The 13859-nt window shown below is 37.3% G+C and overlaps 1 protein-coding gene and 1 long non-coding RNA gene across 2 annotated transcripts in view; one reads left to right on the top strand and one right to left on the bottom strand.

Moving 5' to 3' along the window:
• LOC107582899 (uncharacterized) overlaps positions 1–12674 on the top strand; it is a 22660-nt gene extending 9986 nt beyond the window's left edge. Inside the window, exons 2-3 of the long non-coding RNA XR_001608990.1 lie at positions 3372–3377; positions 12601–12674. This is a non-coding gene — a long non-coding RNA (uncharacterized lncRNA). The remainder of the gene's footprint in view (positions 1–3371; positions 3378–12600) is intronic.
• The window catches only part of LOC107582940 (cysteine-rich motor neuron 1 protein), a 134971-nt gene that overhangs the window by 81028 nt on the left and 40084 nt on the right, over positions 1–13859 (bottom strand). The window lies entirely within an intron of this gene.

Below are 13859 nucleotides of genomic sequence, written 5' to 3'. Positions count from 1 at the left end.
ACAACTATATGGAGAAAAATCCTGGAATGTTTTTTAGTGATGCAAAGTCCGAGTCATTTCCTCGAACCGGTTCTTTTCGGACAGTTCGGCTCATTGAACCGGTTCAAAAAGCCGATTCATCGGTTCCTGTCGTCATCAAGCAATAACGTCTCTACGCATTTCTTTTCTAACAATTCAGTGCAATGTTGTATCAATGAAAAATTAAATGTCAACATGTCAACACATATTGAAACATTCAAAAAATAAAGTTATTTGTGTGAAAGCATATTGCTGATTATTACCATCTTAAGTTAATTACCAATATTGCCTAGCCTACAACTTGGATAAGATTCCTAAAAGTTTCACACCTACAGCACACATTACAGACATTGATGCACAAACGTGGATATGTTCTACATGTCTACAGTATAAAGAATGAATAAACCATTATTAACTCCTTGATTTCGCTTAAGCAACTGTAAATATATGAATGCACAATAAACTTTTGTAAAATTTATTTACATCACTTCACAGAAAGGTTTTCGCAGGTTTTAATAAAATGTAAATTAATAACAGTCATAATAAGCATATTTCCAGTATGCGCCTCAGGCTTGCAGTGTCATCAACTCACTCATCAGAATCTTCGGTAATCCTCGGCAAACTTCGCCACGGCTCATTCGGTTCTTGTTGAGTCCTCGGTAATCCTCGGCAAACTTCGACAGTTGGTTGAACCGGCTCATTCGGTTCTTTTTGAGTTGTACGTTCTACTTATGCCGAGTTCACACTGCACGATTTTCAAACTCGTTGGATCGCCGTGGTTTTCACACTGCGTGACTATCTGGGGTAGCATTCAGTTGCTGCTGTGTTCACATTGCACGATGGATTGGCGACAGGGGGTTTCACACTGCATGGCTTCACAATAGGAAGAATTGCCGACAGCTCTGTCTGGTCCGCAAATTAGGTTTCACAACAAAACACACGCGAGAAGTGATAAGGAAATAACGCGAGAACCCGCGTGCGTCAGACCGGAGTTCTCGCGAGCAAGACTGTAATTATTAAAATATATATATAGCCCGCAAATAGTCTGTGAGCAGATTTCCAGCTACAAGGAGAAAAAGAGAAACAGATTACGCAGGAGGGAGATGCAGGGAACAGGGATTGGGTGTTCCGCAAAGAGAGTTGTAGGTAAATAATTTTGCAGTAACTGTAATGCTGATGTTGTGGCTGGGAAAGCAAATGTTTGTGCTTGTTTCTGTATGATATAATTGTTCATATATCTATTAAAATACTGATATTCTGGTCTATAACTCCTCCCCGAACTTCCCTCTGCCCTGTATCGTGGTCTCTCATTGGCTGTAGGTTATCACCGATGTGCTTTCCAGTCAGAACTCATTTCACACAGCGTGATTGTGAATCGCCGACAGCTCCAGATATTTAGCATGCCAAATATTTCGCGGGCGTCTGCGACGCGTCAGTGATTCCCTCAGATCGCGTCTTTGATAATTCACACTGCGTGATTGTAACTCGCGTGAACAAGCACTGATTTGCCTCCAATGTCGGGCAAATGTCGGCGATTTCGCAAAACCTGTCGGCGAGTGAAAAATCCGGAACTAAAGTTAGATTCAGTTTGATTTGTGAACCGGCTCGACCGGTTACTTCCTGAGAACCGGCTCAAAAGAACGATTCGTTCAATAACCGAACATCACTAATGTTTTCCTCAAAAACCTTAAGTTCTTTTCGACTGAAGAAAGAAAGACATGAACATCTTGGAAGATATGGGGGTGAGTAAATTATCAGGAAATTTTTATTCTGGAAGTGAACTAATCCTTTAAATAAATCCTGTATAGTATACTTTGGTCTCTACATTTGAACATTCCATTAATAAATATGAAAAATTGGTGAGTAAGTTAAAGTTTCTAGACTGTGTGATGATTTACACTGTAACTGTAAATTAGTCACCTTGTTGTCACCTAGTTTATCCAAAAAAAAAAAGTTTGCATCAAAGTTTAAGCATACTTTGGGCATTCAAAGCAGGCTGTACATTTAATGTTTGGCTAATTTACAAATATATTAGCCAGTTTCCCAGAAACTTTACACTGCAATTTGTAAATTAAATGGTTGCCTTGTTGTCACTAAGTTTATCTTAAAACTTACAGTAATGACACATTTATGGCATTACGACACCAAAAACAGTTTCTGAGGAAAAAACTTGAGATGTTTTTAATGACAGATGGCACTGTCACTTACACACTTAAACATTTTGGCATTAAATCCTCTAAATTATCATTCCGTGTTTGTACAGATAGTCCTGGTGGTTGAAACAGTGCTAACTAACGCTTTGGCATTTCATCACTGTAAACGAGAAACATGAATGCCAACAGTAGCGACTGCAAACGCATTATAGCTGGCAAACCTCCATTGACAATGGTGGAATGTTGTGTTCATGCTCATTAGCAGCTGCTTTTAAAATGACGCTTTAAAAAAAAACACTTAATGCTAAAACAGTTTCATGAGAACTGTTTATATCCAGTAAATTCTCAATTCACCGTCCAATAAAACGTGTGGTGAAAAGTTAATTTTCTACAAGGCTATAGTTCAGTTCCTCTGGGGCTGGTTGAAAGATGGTTTGGTTGAGCAGACAATGAGAAAACGAGGCGAGAGCAAGAGAGAAAATTGAGGGAGCTCAGGGACCGGTTTTACAGCCAGATAACTCGCCTTCGCTGTGTAAGCCACACACCCCAGTGAGCAGTTTACTCTCCATTAAATGACACAAACACTGACCCAGTGCCTGGTTTCGCGCACAATACAGGCTTCTTTACCAGACAATAAGCTCAACATTGCAGTCCACTGATGGGGAATCAGTCAGCTAAGTGCCATTGAAAGGATTATTGCGGTTCTCTTGTAAGTACCTGCTCTTTGGGGTCCGTATTTTCAAATAAGAAAGCCACAAGAAAAACACATGAAAATATGGATGACTGTCAGGTAGAAAAAACAGTTTTACACATGTAAAAGATTACCCTGATCCTGTTTTGCAACAGGCAGTGCAGAGGAATAATGCTCCGAGGACACAAGAGGATAGGAGAGTGCCGCCAGGTGTGGCTTTGCGCCTTCACACAAGCTCCATTCTGTGACAATCTGGCCACCACTGAGGAATAACACCCAGCGCAGGGAGTGTCTGAAACAACAGCATGTCTGTCTGTCAATGCTGAGCTCCCATTAGCCCCATCAGCCGCTTTTTCATGGAGTGTTAGATTACAAGTCCCGTGGAGAGGATGGTTTGTTTGTTTATTATTGGGTCTTTGGAGCTGACTGCGCCACGCTGCCCCTACAAACTAGAATAAAGACCGATCTTGACCCAACAAGGTGTCACATTTGGGATTTATGTTTTGGAGCTTATTGTCATCATAACACTTTAATTATTATACATTCAAGACAAACCTAAATTATTTATTTTGGATGACTGTCAGGTAGAAAAAACAGTTTTACACATGTAAAAGATTACCCTGATCCTGTTTTGCAACAGGCAGTGCAGAGGAATAATGCTCCGAGGACACAAGAGGATAGGAGAGTGCCGCCAGGTGTGGCTTTGCGCCTTCACACAAGCTCCATTCTGTGACAATCTGGCCACCACTGAGGAATAACACCCAGCGCAGGGAGTGTCTGAAACAACAGCATGTCTGTCTGTCAATGCTGAGCTCCCATCAGCCCCATCTGCCAACAGGGTTCTTTAGGCACGAAAGCTCGCAAACAAAAACCAGGCTGTGGACAATTTTTGCATACATCAGCGACAAAAATTGTCACATGGACTGACCACAAACTGGACAAGGATGTATACTTTCACCTTTAGCATTGCTGCAAAGGGACACCTATAGTGGGAATTTGAACAAATTTGGTTTCTTTACTGTCAGTTTTTTTTTACCAACTACTGTCAAGGTGCAGCAATGATTTGAAGAGAAACTTGCTAAGCAAATTATTCAACCAGAACAAAAACTTTTTTACATTTTTAAAGTTTGATCACTCTAACTGTTTTGTTTGAAGCCTTTAGTAGTGAGTAAATTCAAGATTCCCTTGAAAACACCTGTATATTCTGTACATACTTTGCTGTTAAATTTTCAGAAATGCCACTTTCACAGACACATTTGACTCAAACAATACTCTTTTGGGTTTCAATTAAGCTGGCAAAAATATGGAGATTCTTTCATCCTGCATCCCAACTGCCAGGAATCGTGTAAAGGCAGCAAATCAGAACAGAGCTTGGCACATCGAGAAAGCACTTTCCATTTTGAGTGGGCTGAGGCTAGGAAGCATTTAACTTCAGTGGTTGAGAGCTTAAATCTCCACACTACAGCAACTAGCAGATCAACAACACAGTTTGCAGAGAAAAAATGCTGACCCAAGAGAGATTTGGCAATCTCCTCCACTGACAGACTGATAACCACTGCTGTGAGGAGATACTTACAACCGATAGAGCGGATTAAAAATAGTCCAATGTTATACAGTGGTGATCGGAGACCGGAGACCACACCGAAAATCTGGATTCAAAATTTGAAGGTTTATGTTTTAATATTTGTAAAAAAGTTTTTCTTGCTTGAAACATCTCCATTGCTTTAAATAAAGTAAATGTTAACTGAAATATAAAACACAAAAATATAAAACACTAAAAACACTTAGCCAAAGGCAACATTTCTAATTTTCTAATTTTTATTTAGTTTAACAAGAAAGAACGAACGAAAGAAAGATGACAAACTCACAAAATATCACTAAAAGTTTAACAAAAATGTAAATTAAAAATATAAAAAATTCAAAATATTAATAGAAACTATAATAATGTCAATAATGCTCAATGAGCACAATGGATTGGACTAGAAGAGCAGTCTGGAGATGTGTTTTTGAATGTTGAAGTAATTTTAATGTGCCACGCTGCTTTCAAATCATGACACAAGATGTTAAAACAGATAAATATATAAATAGCATTGTAAACTGATAAAAAATAATATTGATTTAATTTGAATGGAAAGTAAAGGTTAAAAAAAAAAACTTGAATCTCACTGTATTTTTCAAATTGTTGAATATGGGACAAGAATCTTAACAAAAGAATGGGAAAAGAATACCACTTTAAAAGGTACTGAAATCAAAGACCACACAAAAAATTTCTCTTCACCTGAGAACAGCCCCAATATTTAAATACACTTGACTTGTCTGTAACTAATTCAAAGCTGAGCGGCTCTTTAGAGATGCATGTGCCTCGCAGGCCTAGCATGTGGCGCTCTTTTCATTGCAGGTAAACGCTGAGCGCTCCTCCAGCAAACACTATCATCTCACTGACAGCCGGACCGCTGTCTCTTAGACGTTTGACACCACAGCAAGTGGAAGAGAGAATGCAAGATGTGGACAGACAAAAAAAGGAAAAGACTCAAGACACAGTGGGAGGCAGGAGATAGGAAACCGCAGCAAAACAGAGGCAGAGGATAGAGCGTGATAGATGTACAACACCACAAAGATAGCAAGAAAAAGAGAGTGGAAAAACAGATGGAGTGAGGTGACAGAAAAGAGAGAAAGCAGACAGACAGGCAGAAAGAGATCTGCAGCTCTCTGGCCCATAGCCAGGCAGGGTGAGGATCAATCTGTCTCTGACTATGCCAGAAGTCTCCATGAATAATGCAGCCTCATTCCCAGGCATAGTCCTGCCTGTAATTTGCATAGCGGGAATGATTTTACCCCCAGGTTGCTGTTCCGCACAATCACCGCCGGCCTTTGTTTATTTATTTATTTACTTTAGTTCGTCAGGAAGCACAGACCCGTAAGATCACAGTCATTTCCTGACGGCTGAGCTCCCCGTGCCGCGCGGACGTGAGGCACTGATGTCTGAACTCTGCTCATTTGTGTTTATTCCTTGTGTGTGTGTGCATTAAAAGAGAAAAAATACATGAATTGTCTCATAAAGAAATGTCCTGGAATTCAGTCCAAACTTAGAATACAATGTAAAATTATATTCAGCATAAACAAATGGAGCCTATTATTAGGACGATTGAGATTATTCAGCATATTTCGCATACCCAAATTTTCATGACTGCAATGCACATTTGCGATTTTTTTTTAATTAAAATGTGCATAAATTAAAGCATATTTATTTAAAATGTGCTCATTTCTTTGCAATTCACACTACAGTAGCTACTAAGAATGCTAAAGTGTATTTTCAAGAAATAATTTTAAAGTGCAAACAAAAATGTAACTTAAAATATGCAAAAATACCATATATATACTATATATATATATATACACACACACACACACACACACATTACAAATTTAAAACAACTTCTATTTTCCTATATTTTAAAGAATTAATTTTAAGCTGCCTTAAAAACCAAAATGATAGTAAATACTGTAAAATATGATTAAAATCGAAATTTTTATTGTAATATTTTACAATGATTTTTTCTCCGGTAATGATAAAGCTGAATTTTCCGCATCCTTACTCCAGTCTTCAGTGTGGCACTCAGAAATTATTCTAATATGGCGATTTGGAGCTTTTATTATCATAATTCTTGAAAACAGTTGAGATGATTTAATATTTTTTTTGTGGAAAATGTGATACTTGTTGATGAATAGATTGTTCAAAAGAACAGTATTTATTTGAAAAAAATTATTTGTAACATTATAAATGTCTTTATTATCATCAATTTAATGTAACCTGGCTAACTAAAAGCATTAATTAAAAAAAACTAACTATGATTAAAATCGAAATTTTTATTGTAATATTTTACAATGATTTTTTCTCCGGTAATGATAAAGCTGAATTTTCCGCATCCTTACTCCAGTCTTCAGTGTGGCACTCAGAAATTATTCTAATATGGCGATTTGGAGCTTTTATTATCATAATTCTTGAAAACAGTTGAGATGATTTAATATTTTTTTTGTGGAAAATGTGATACTTGTTGATGAATAGATTGTTCAAAAGAACAGTATTTATTTGAAAAAAATTCTTTGTAACATTATAAATGTCTTTATTATCATCAATTTAATGTAACCTGGCTAACTAAAAGCATTAATTAAAAAAACTAACTATTTACTATAAATTTAAGAATGCATAAGTGGATATACACCACACACACACACACACACACACACACACACAGACACACACATTTTTCTTACCCAAACAGACTGATATTTTGTGCACTGTAGCTGTCCTTTAGCTATGCTTCCGTGTAGAATACAAACAATGCTATTTACAGTGATAGCACAGCTTAGCTGGCTTAGGAGAAAGTTTGGCATATTTTACATTTTCTCAAAAGATTAAGTCTCTCAAAGCCTGAGAGCTGAGGTGCAGTAAACCGTACACATACTCCACTCATCTACCTTGTGCTCTGTCAAACGCACCAAGGAGTGAGAACAACACCTGGAAAACACTGATCTTGTCTCAGTTTCTCCCTCTCTTCCCGCCAGGTTTGCTGTGTGTGTGTGAGTGAGTGTGTCTGTGTGACGTTAAGTGTCAGTAAACGAGTATGTCTGTCTGTTTTTGAGGGGTGGAGAACTTCAGGAGCCAGACGGATTAGTGCATTTCTATCTTATTAAAAAAACCTTCAAAAGTTAAACACACCGCCACTGGATTTGGCCTGGAATGCAAAATAAGTGATTTAATCATCGCCTGAAACAGTTTCAAACATTCCACTACTCCAGAAAAAACTGATCCTTTGTTTCTTTGCGAAAACCTCCCCCTTGGCACAATTCTTGTTATGTTTTTCTGGTTAAGACAACAGATAAGAGTAAAATGCCAAGAGTTCAACACATAGGAAAGAACAGACCTTTCGAATACCTTCATCCCCTGTGATACTGAGCTGCATTCATTGAACTACATGGCTAACTGTGTTATTTCTTACAGATGTAAAATGAGATTTCCCAACTAAATTCCTCCACAGATTAAGTGTCCCTCTAAAAGCGAATAAGCAAACCTTGAATCTTAGATTTTCAAACACTGCAGCTAGTCATTGTTAAAAAACAGTTCATCATTTGCTTTGCCCGTTCTGACTGCATACAGAATGTCTTAATAAACAGCACTGATTTTCTATGGCTTTCTCGACCATAAGGTCTACATATGTATCAATCACAACAGTCTGGTCTTGGCACCAGATCTGGAGAAGCTTCTCTGGTAACTATTTAATACAGCAAACAGCTGTACACTGATGGGAATCTCCTGATTATTGATGAACTTCATGGAGAAACAAATCATAGGATGTAGCTCTTACCATAGGAACAAGAGACGGATTAACCCAAAACTTGAAGCTGAAAAACAGCAGTTTTTAAATTCTAAAGGCTGTCTCCCTTTTGGAAAATCCAGCTGATTTTTATCGAAGCTAGCTTTATATGGTTTGTAGCAGAATCAAACTGGACCTTGACCATGATAAATAAAAGGAAATTCTTTAGTTCAAATTAAATGTACTCTGCGTATTCATGTTGGTTTCATATGGTTAAAAATGAAAACTATAGTTGCATCGATAGCCTTGTGGGCAGTGCGTTAACATATAGTGCTACTGCACTACGGGCGTCCCATGTTCGAATCCCAACTCGAGGACCTTTCCCAATCTCTCCCACTCTGCTTCCTGTCAGTTCTGATCTCCCCTCGCAAGAAATGCCAAAAAATAAATCTTTTTTTTTTTTTAAGAAAAATATGTAAATATAATACAAATTTCTCTCTCTCTCGCTCTCTCTATATATATACATTTAAAGATGCAAAAAATGTCATGTGATGTAACCATCAAGTACGGTACACATCTTAAAAAATTTCAATTTTTACATTTTATTAAAAAAAACAAAAACTTTTTTTATACAAATATAATTTGACTTTATGCCAAAAATAAATTATAATTTGGAAATTAAATACATGGTCAACTTAGAAGAGGATAATTTTTGATGTACAGTTAAAGGGATAGTTCACCCAAAAATGAATTACTCCATTAATTACTCACCCTCATGTCGTTCCAAACCTGTAAGACCTTCATTCATCTTCGGAACACAAATTAAGATATTTTTAATGAAATCCGAGAGCTTTCTGACCCTGCATAGACAGCAACGGAACTAGCTATGAGAATATTTTTTGTGCGCAAAGAAAACAATACATGGCATGGTACAAACACTGACAAGGAAGAAAATAAATTGTCGAATAACGACATGAATGACATGAGGGTGAGTAATTAATGAGAGAATTTTAGTTTTTGGGGAAACTATCTCTTTAAATAACTACTAGACAGGGTTTCCATTTAACAAGCCAATAGAAATCTGCTTGGTCGATCATGTGGTCTACCAGGGTTGGCACCAAAGTCAACCTAATAATCCATGTTGGTCAAGCAGGTCAAGGCTGGTAAAGCACACAAAAAAAACAGTCAACATGTTTCAAAACACCATAAAATTCCATATCACCCTGCAGCCCAAGACTGGTTGCCCACTGAAGCTAAGCAGGGTTGTACCTGGATGGGAGACCTCCTGGGAAAACTAGGTTGCTGCTGGAAGAGGTGTTAGTGAGGCCAGCAGGGGGTGCTGTGGTCTATGGTGGTCCTAGCACCGCAGTATAGTGACGGGGACACTATACTGTCAAAAAGCACCATCTTATGGATGAGATGTTCCTGTGGCTCAGTGGAAGGGCATTGCGAATGCAGCACAAAAGGTTATGGGTTCAATTCCCAGGGAACACACACGCACTGTAAGTTGCTTTGGATAAAAGCGTCTGCTAAATGCATTAATTATTATTAAATTATGTTAAACTGAGGTCCTGACTCTCTGTGGTCATTAAAAATCCCATGGCACTTCTCGTAAAGAGTAGGGGTGTAACCCCGGGGTCCTGGCCAAATTCCCTCCACTGGCCCTTGTCAATCATGGACTCCTAATAATCCCCATCCACTTGATTGGCTCTATGACTCTCTCTCCTCTCCACCTGTACCTGGTGTGTGGTGAGCGCACTGGCGCTGTTGTACTGTGGCTGCCGTCACATCATCCAGGTGGATGCTGGACACTGGTGGTGGTTGAGGAGAGACCCCCCCCCGCATGATTGTAAAGCGCTTTGGGTGTACAGCAATACACAATAAAGCGCTATGTAAATGCATAATTCATTCATTCAAAACAAGCTTGACAACCTTAAACTGGCATGACCTGGATTTTCCAATAGGGTTGGGTGATATTTTCAAAGAAATATTTGGAACAGCCTTCGAAACGGCGTGTTTTGATTGTTTTAGATTTCAAGATACATGGGTGCAAATTTCAATTAGAATTTTTTTTTTTTAAATGATAAAAGGACACTAATTGCAAACTAGGAACTTCACACTCTCAAATGTCACATTGGTCCATTATAAACCACAGTAAATGTAGAGGACATAACAGGAATACTTAAAAATACTTTCAGAATGACTCAGTACTACACTCCACCCACACATGTTGGGAAAACATTTTGCCCATTTATGCCAGTCTAACACCCATAAACTCTTCACTCATTTTAACCAGAAGTCAGCCTGTAATGCTCTAGTCTCTGGGTCGAGTGGACCAGTTTTCATCAAAAGTAAGACAGTGAATGAGTCGTCTTGTGTTGAAAGGAGTTGGAGTGTGATATGAACGGTTCAGATGGAAAAGCAGATGAAATAGCTCAGCCGAGAGTGTGATTTAAAAAGGCTCTGTTCAGAATGAAATCGTCACCCTGTGTGAGGAAATGACTAGAGATTGCACAACGTTGGGTTAAAAATGAAACGAAAAGTTTAAGCTTCTTGGCTGCAACGGCCTCATTTCTATGATCAGGTCGCTTGAGTCCCAGATTTCCCAGAGCATTAAACTTGAATATGAATAACTACTTCGTATCATCCTTTTTTTTTTTTTTTTTTTTCTTCATGTAATGCAAACATCACTATTACAATTGCTCATACTTAGAGTTTGAACAAACCCCGAAAGTTAAGCATCAAACTTGGGTGCATAACTCATCTCACTACAGAAATGAATGATATCTCTCATCCTGTGGTTTATTTCAGGAGAGGTGCGCTATACTTTTTCAAAGTGAGCAGTCTTATTTACAGTTTTTTACTTGATAGATGATAAAACATAGGATAAAATATAAATCTATGAGATTTTTTTCAATCTAGAGACAAAGTCATATGTCACTGCATTTTTGGAGAGTAGTACCACATGACATTTTGAAAATGTATTAACTAAATTTTATTTATTTATTTTTGCATGCTTCTACATGAATTTGTTGGCTGCACCATATGATTTTGACATGGAGGACATAAAAAAATACTCTATTACTGTGTAGTGAAGCACAGAAAATATATAAACAAATAAATCAAGTAAAATATGGCAAACTATTTTCCCTCAAGAATTTCATTATTTTATTTCATTAGGATTATTATGATACCAGGACAGCTGTAGCTCGCACACACACACACACACACACACACACACACAATTTTAATATAATTTTACAATTATTCTATTTAAAAAATGAAGGGATTTTGACACTTTTAGAAAATGAAAATATTAATTTAGGTAAACCTTTACTTTTTATAAGTACACACACCTAACTGCTAACTGGCAGAACATTTTATTATCAAAATAATTAATTGCTAGCCAACTTGAAACTGTTTTTACATGATTTTTCTCACACATCTCGGCAGCTCGTCTACGCTTTGAAAACCAATCTATGATATAAAACAGCTGATGAAAGGAAGGAAACAAAACAATTCTGTGAGCAGACAGAAAAATATGTGATGCAAAGTATGATTCATTAGCAAAGTGACAAAAGAAACACCGCAAGCTCTAGACATCTCATCTCCACATTATTATAGGCTGATAAGAGGTGCTTTTAATGCAGGAACCAATTACGAGGAGCGACTCGGTCTGATAAGCCATCGGCTCGAACATCCAAATACTCCGACAGTGGTATTATATGATGAATCAAACAACGAACGCCAATGCAATCTTTTCTGTCCCCTCCGCAATAACCTCAGATGTTACGAAGATAAAAAATGCACCGCTAACAGTGTTGCAACAATGCGTCAGGACAGAAAGTATACTCCACCATCTACCCCGTCATTCGTTTTTTTTTTATATCTCTTTCACTCTATCCTGTCCTTGATGCGTGTCATCCCGCTACCTGCTGCAATGCCACACTTCCTGCATTCCAGCACGTGGTCAGTCATGCAGAACGCAGCGCCACCAGGACTCAAAGTCACAAATGATTTCCCAACATGTGTTCTGCTGGGTTATTAATAAATGCGGTGGCACGGAGCAAGGCCCGGCTCTGGGCAGGAATGGCACTAAAAGGACTCACACGGACTGGAAATCAACAGGCCCCAAACAGAAGTGCATCTGTGTGTGTTCTGTGAGGCTGGATTGCACAACCCATCGCAGAAGGTGATCTTTTCGCCCCTATGAGCGTTATGGGAAATGAGCAGGAAATGGGGGTTACCGCAGATTGGGAGACGTGGCCCTGGAAGAATATCAGACCATATGGTATAGTGCTTTGCCATTACACAACAACAACAACATGGATCTATTCGCCATTCTGGCCTCTGAAAACGAGACTCTGGTGTCTCAGCTAGTTGTGGCCATCTGAGTTTGAGGGTTGTGTTTGAGGGCCATTAGCACATGCTATTACATTTAAGGTTCAGGTCAGGGCACTCCACCAAAGAGAAAAAGAGTGACACGCAGCCACTTTCCTAAGCAGCAATTAATCATTAAAAAGTTGTCTTTTCTACTGAGTATTTGAATGTTTTAATAGCTCAATTTATTTCTAATTGTGCATTTATTCATTTTAATGCAAGCATCAGTGCATTTTATCACTACAAACATACCATGATAAACCATGGTGTTACATAACAAAAAAAAATAAATAAATAAAAAAAATATAAAATAAATCTGTCTATATATATAAATAAATAAAACACACACACACACACACACACACACACACACACAGTATATCTAAAATTATTAATTTTATTTTTGGCCCTTTTATTCAGAGTTCAGTATAGTATCATGGTAAAGTACTACACTATAGTATATATATATATATTATACATTATACATATTATATAGTATAGTATAGTATAGAGAATAAAGGATATTTTGCCAGAAAAGGGGGGATGTGATCAATAAATGCTATAAGTCATATTCAATAGCAGTTTTCATTTTAACTTTAATTCCAAATTGTGTTTTTTATTAGATGTGTTCGTTAAAAATATTTATATTTGTTTTCTTTTATTATTGTATTCTTATATTTCTATATCTATTATTTTAATTCTACATTTTACTTTTAATATTTAAAATGCATTTTATTTCAGCTTTGTTTTAATTAACTAGAATTACAGTTTTTGGTCATTCTGTTTTAATTTCAGTTACATAACACTGTTTGATAATGAATCTAATTGATCTAATATCTCATTTATAATATTAAATCAGTAACCAACCATATGGAATATTCAGCAGTAGAAATATCAGAAGTAAAATGCTGGTAATTCACAATCAATTCTACACATCCCCCAACTTTTGCATATTCATTTTTTTTCTTTTTTTCTTTTTTGCTAATGAATTTTGATAATGCTAATTGGTTTAAATCCAATCCGCAAATTTATGCACACTTCCCTCCACAATCAGCACAGAAATGCAAAACAAATCTGCAGATTCAGACTGAGATTGACTTTAACCAAAATAATTGCCAGCTATCATAATGCATTAAACTTCTACAGACTCGTACAAATCGCTCCTGTCAGGGACATACTAAGTGTAGCAAAGCAGACACTGTATTCCTTCAGAGTAAGGAACATAAAAACTACCAAACTGTCAAATAAATTGCTAACCTTAATAAAACAAATTGAGTAAGGACTGGTTTGAATGTCCCGCGT

This window comes from Sinocyclocheilus grahami, unplaced genomic scaffold (assembly GCF_001515645.1).
Source record: "Sinocyclocheilus grahami isolate Dianchi unplaced genomic scaffold, SAMN03320097.WGS_v1.1 scaffold48.1, whole genome shotgun sequence".
Classification (NCBI taxonomy): Eukaryota; Metazoa; Chordata; class Actinopteri; order Cypriniformes; family Cyprinidae; genus Sinocyclocheilus; species Sinocyclocheilus grahami.
Note: the sequence above shows the minus strand (reverse complement) of the source record. Positions and strands in the feature narration are given on the sequence as shown.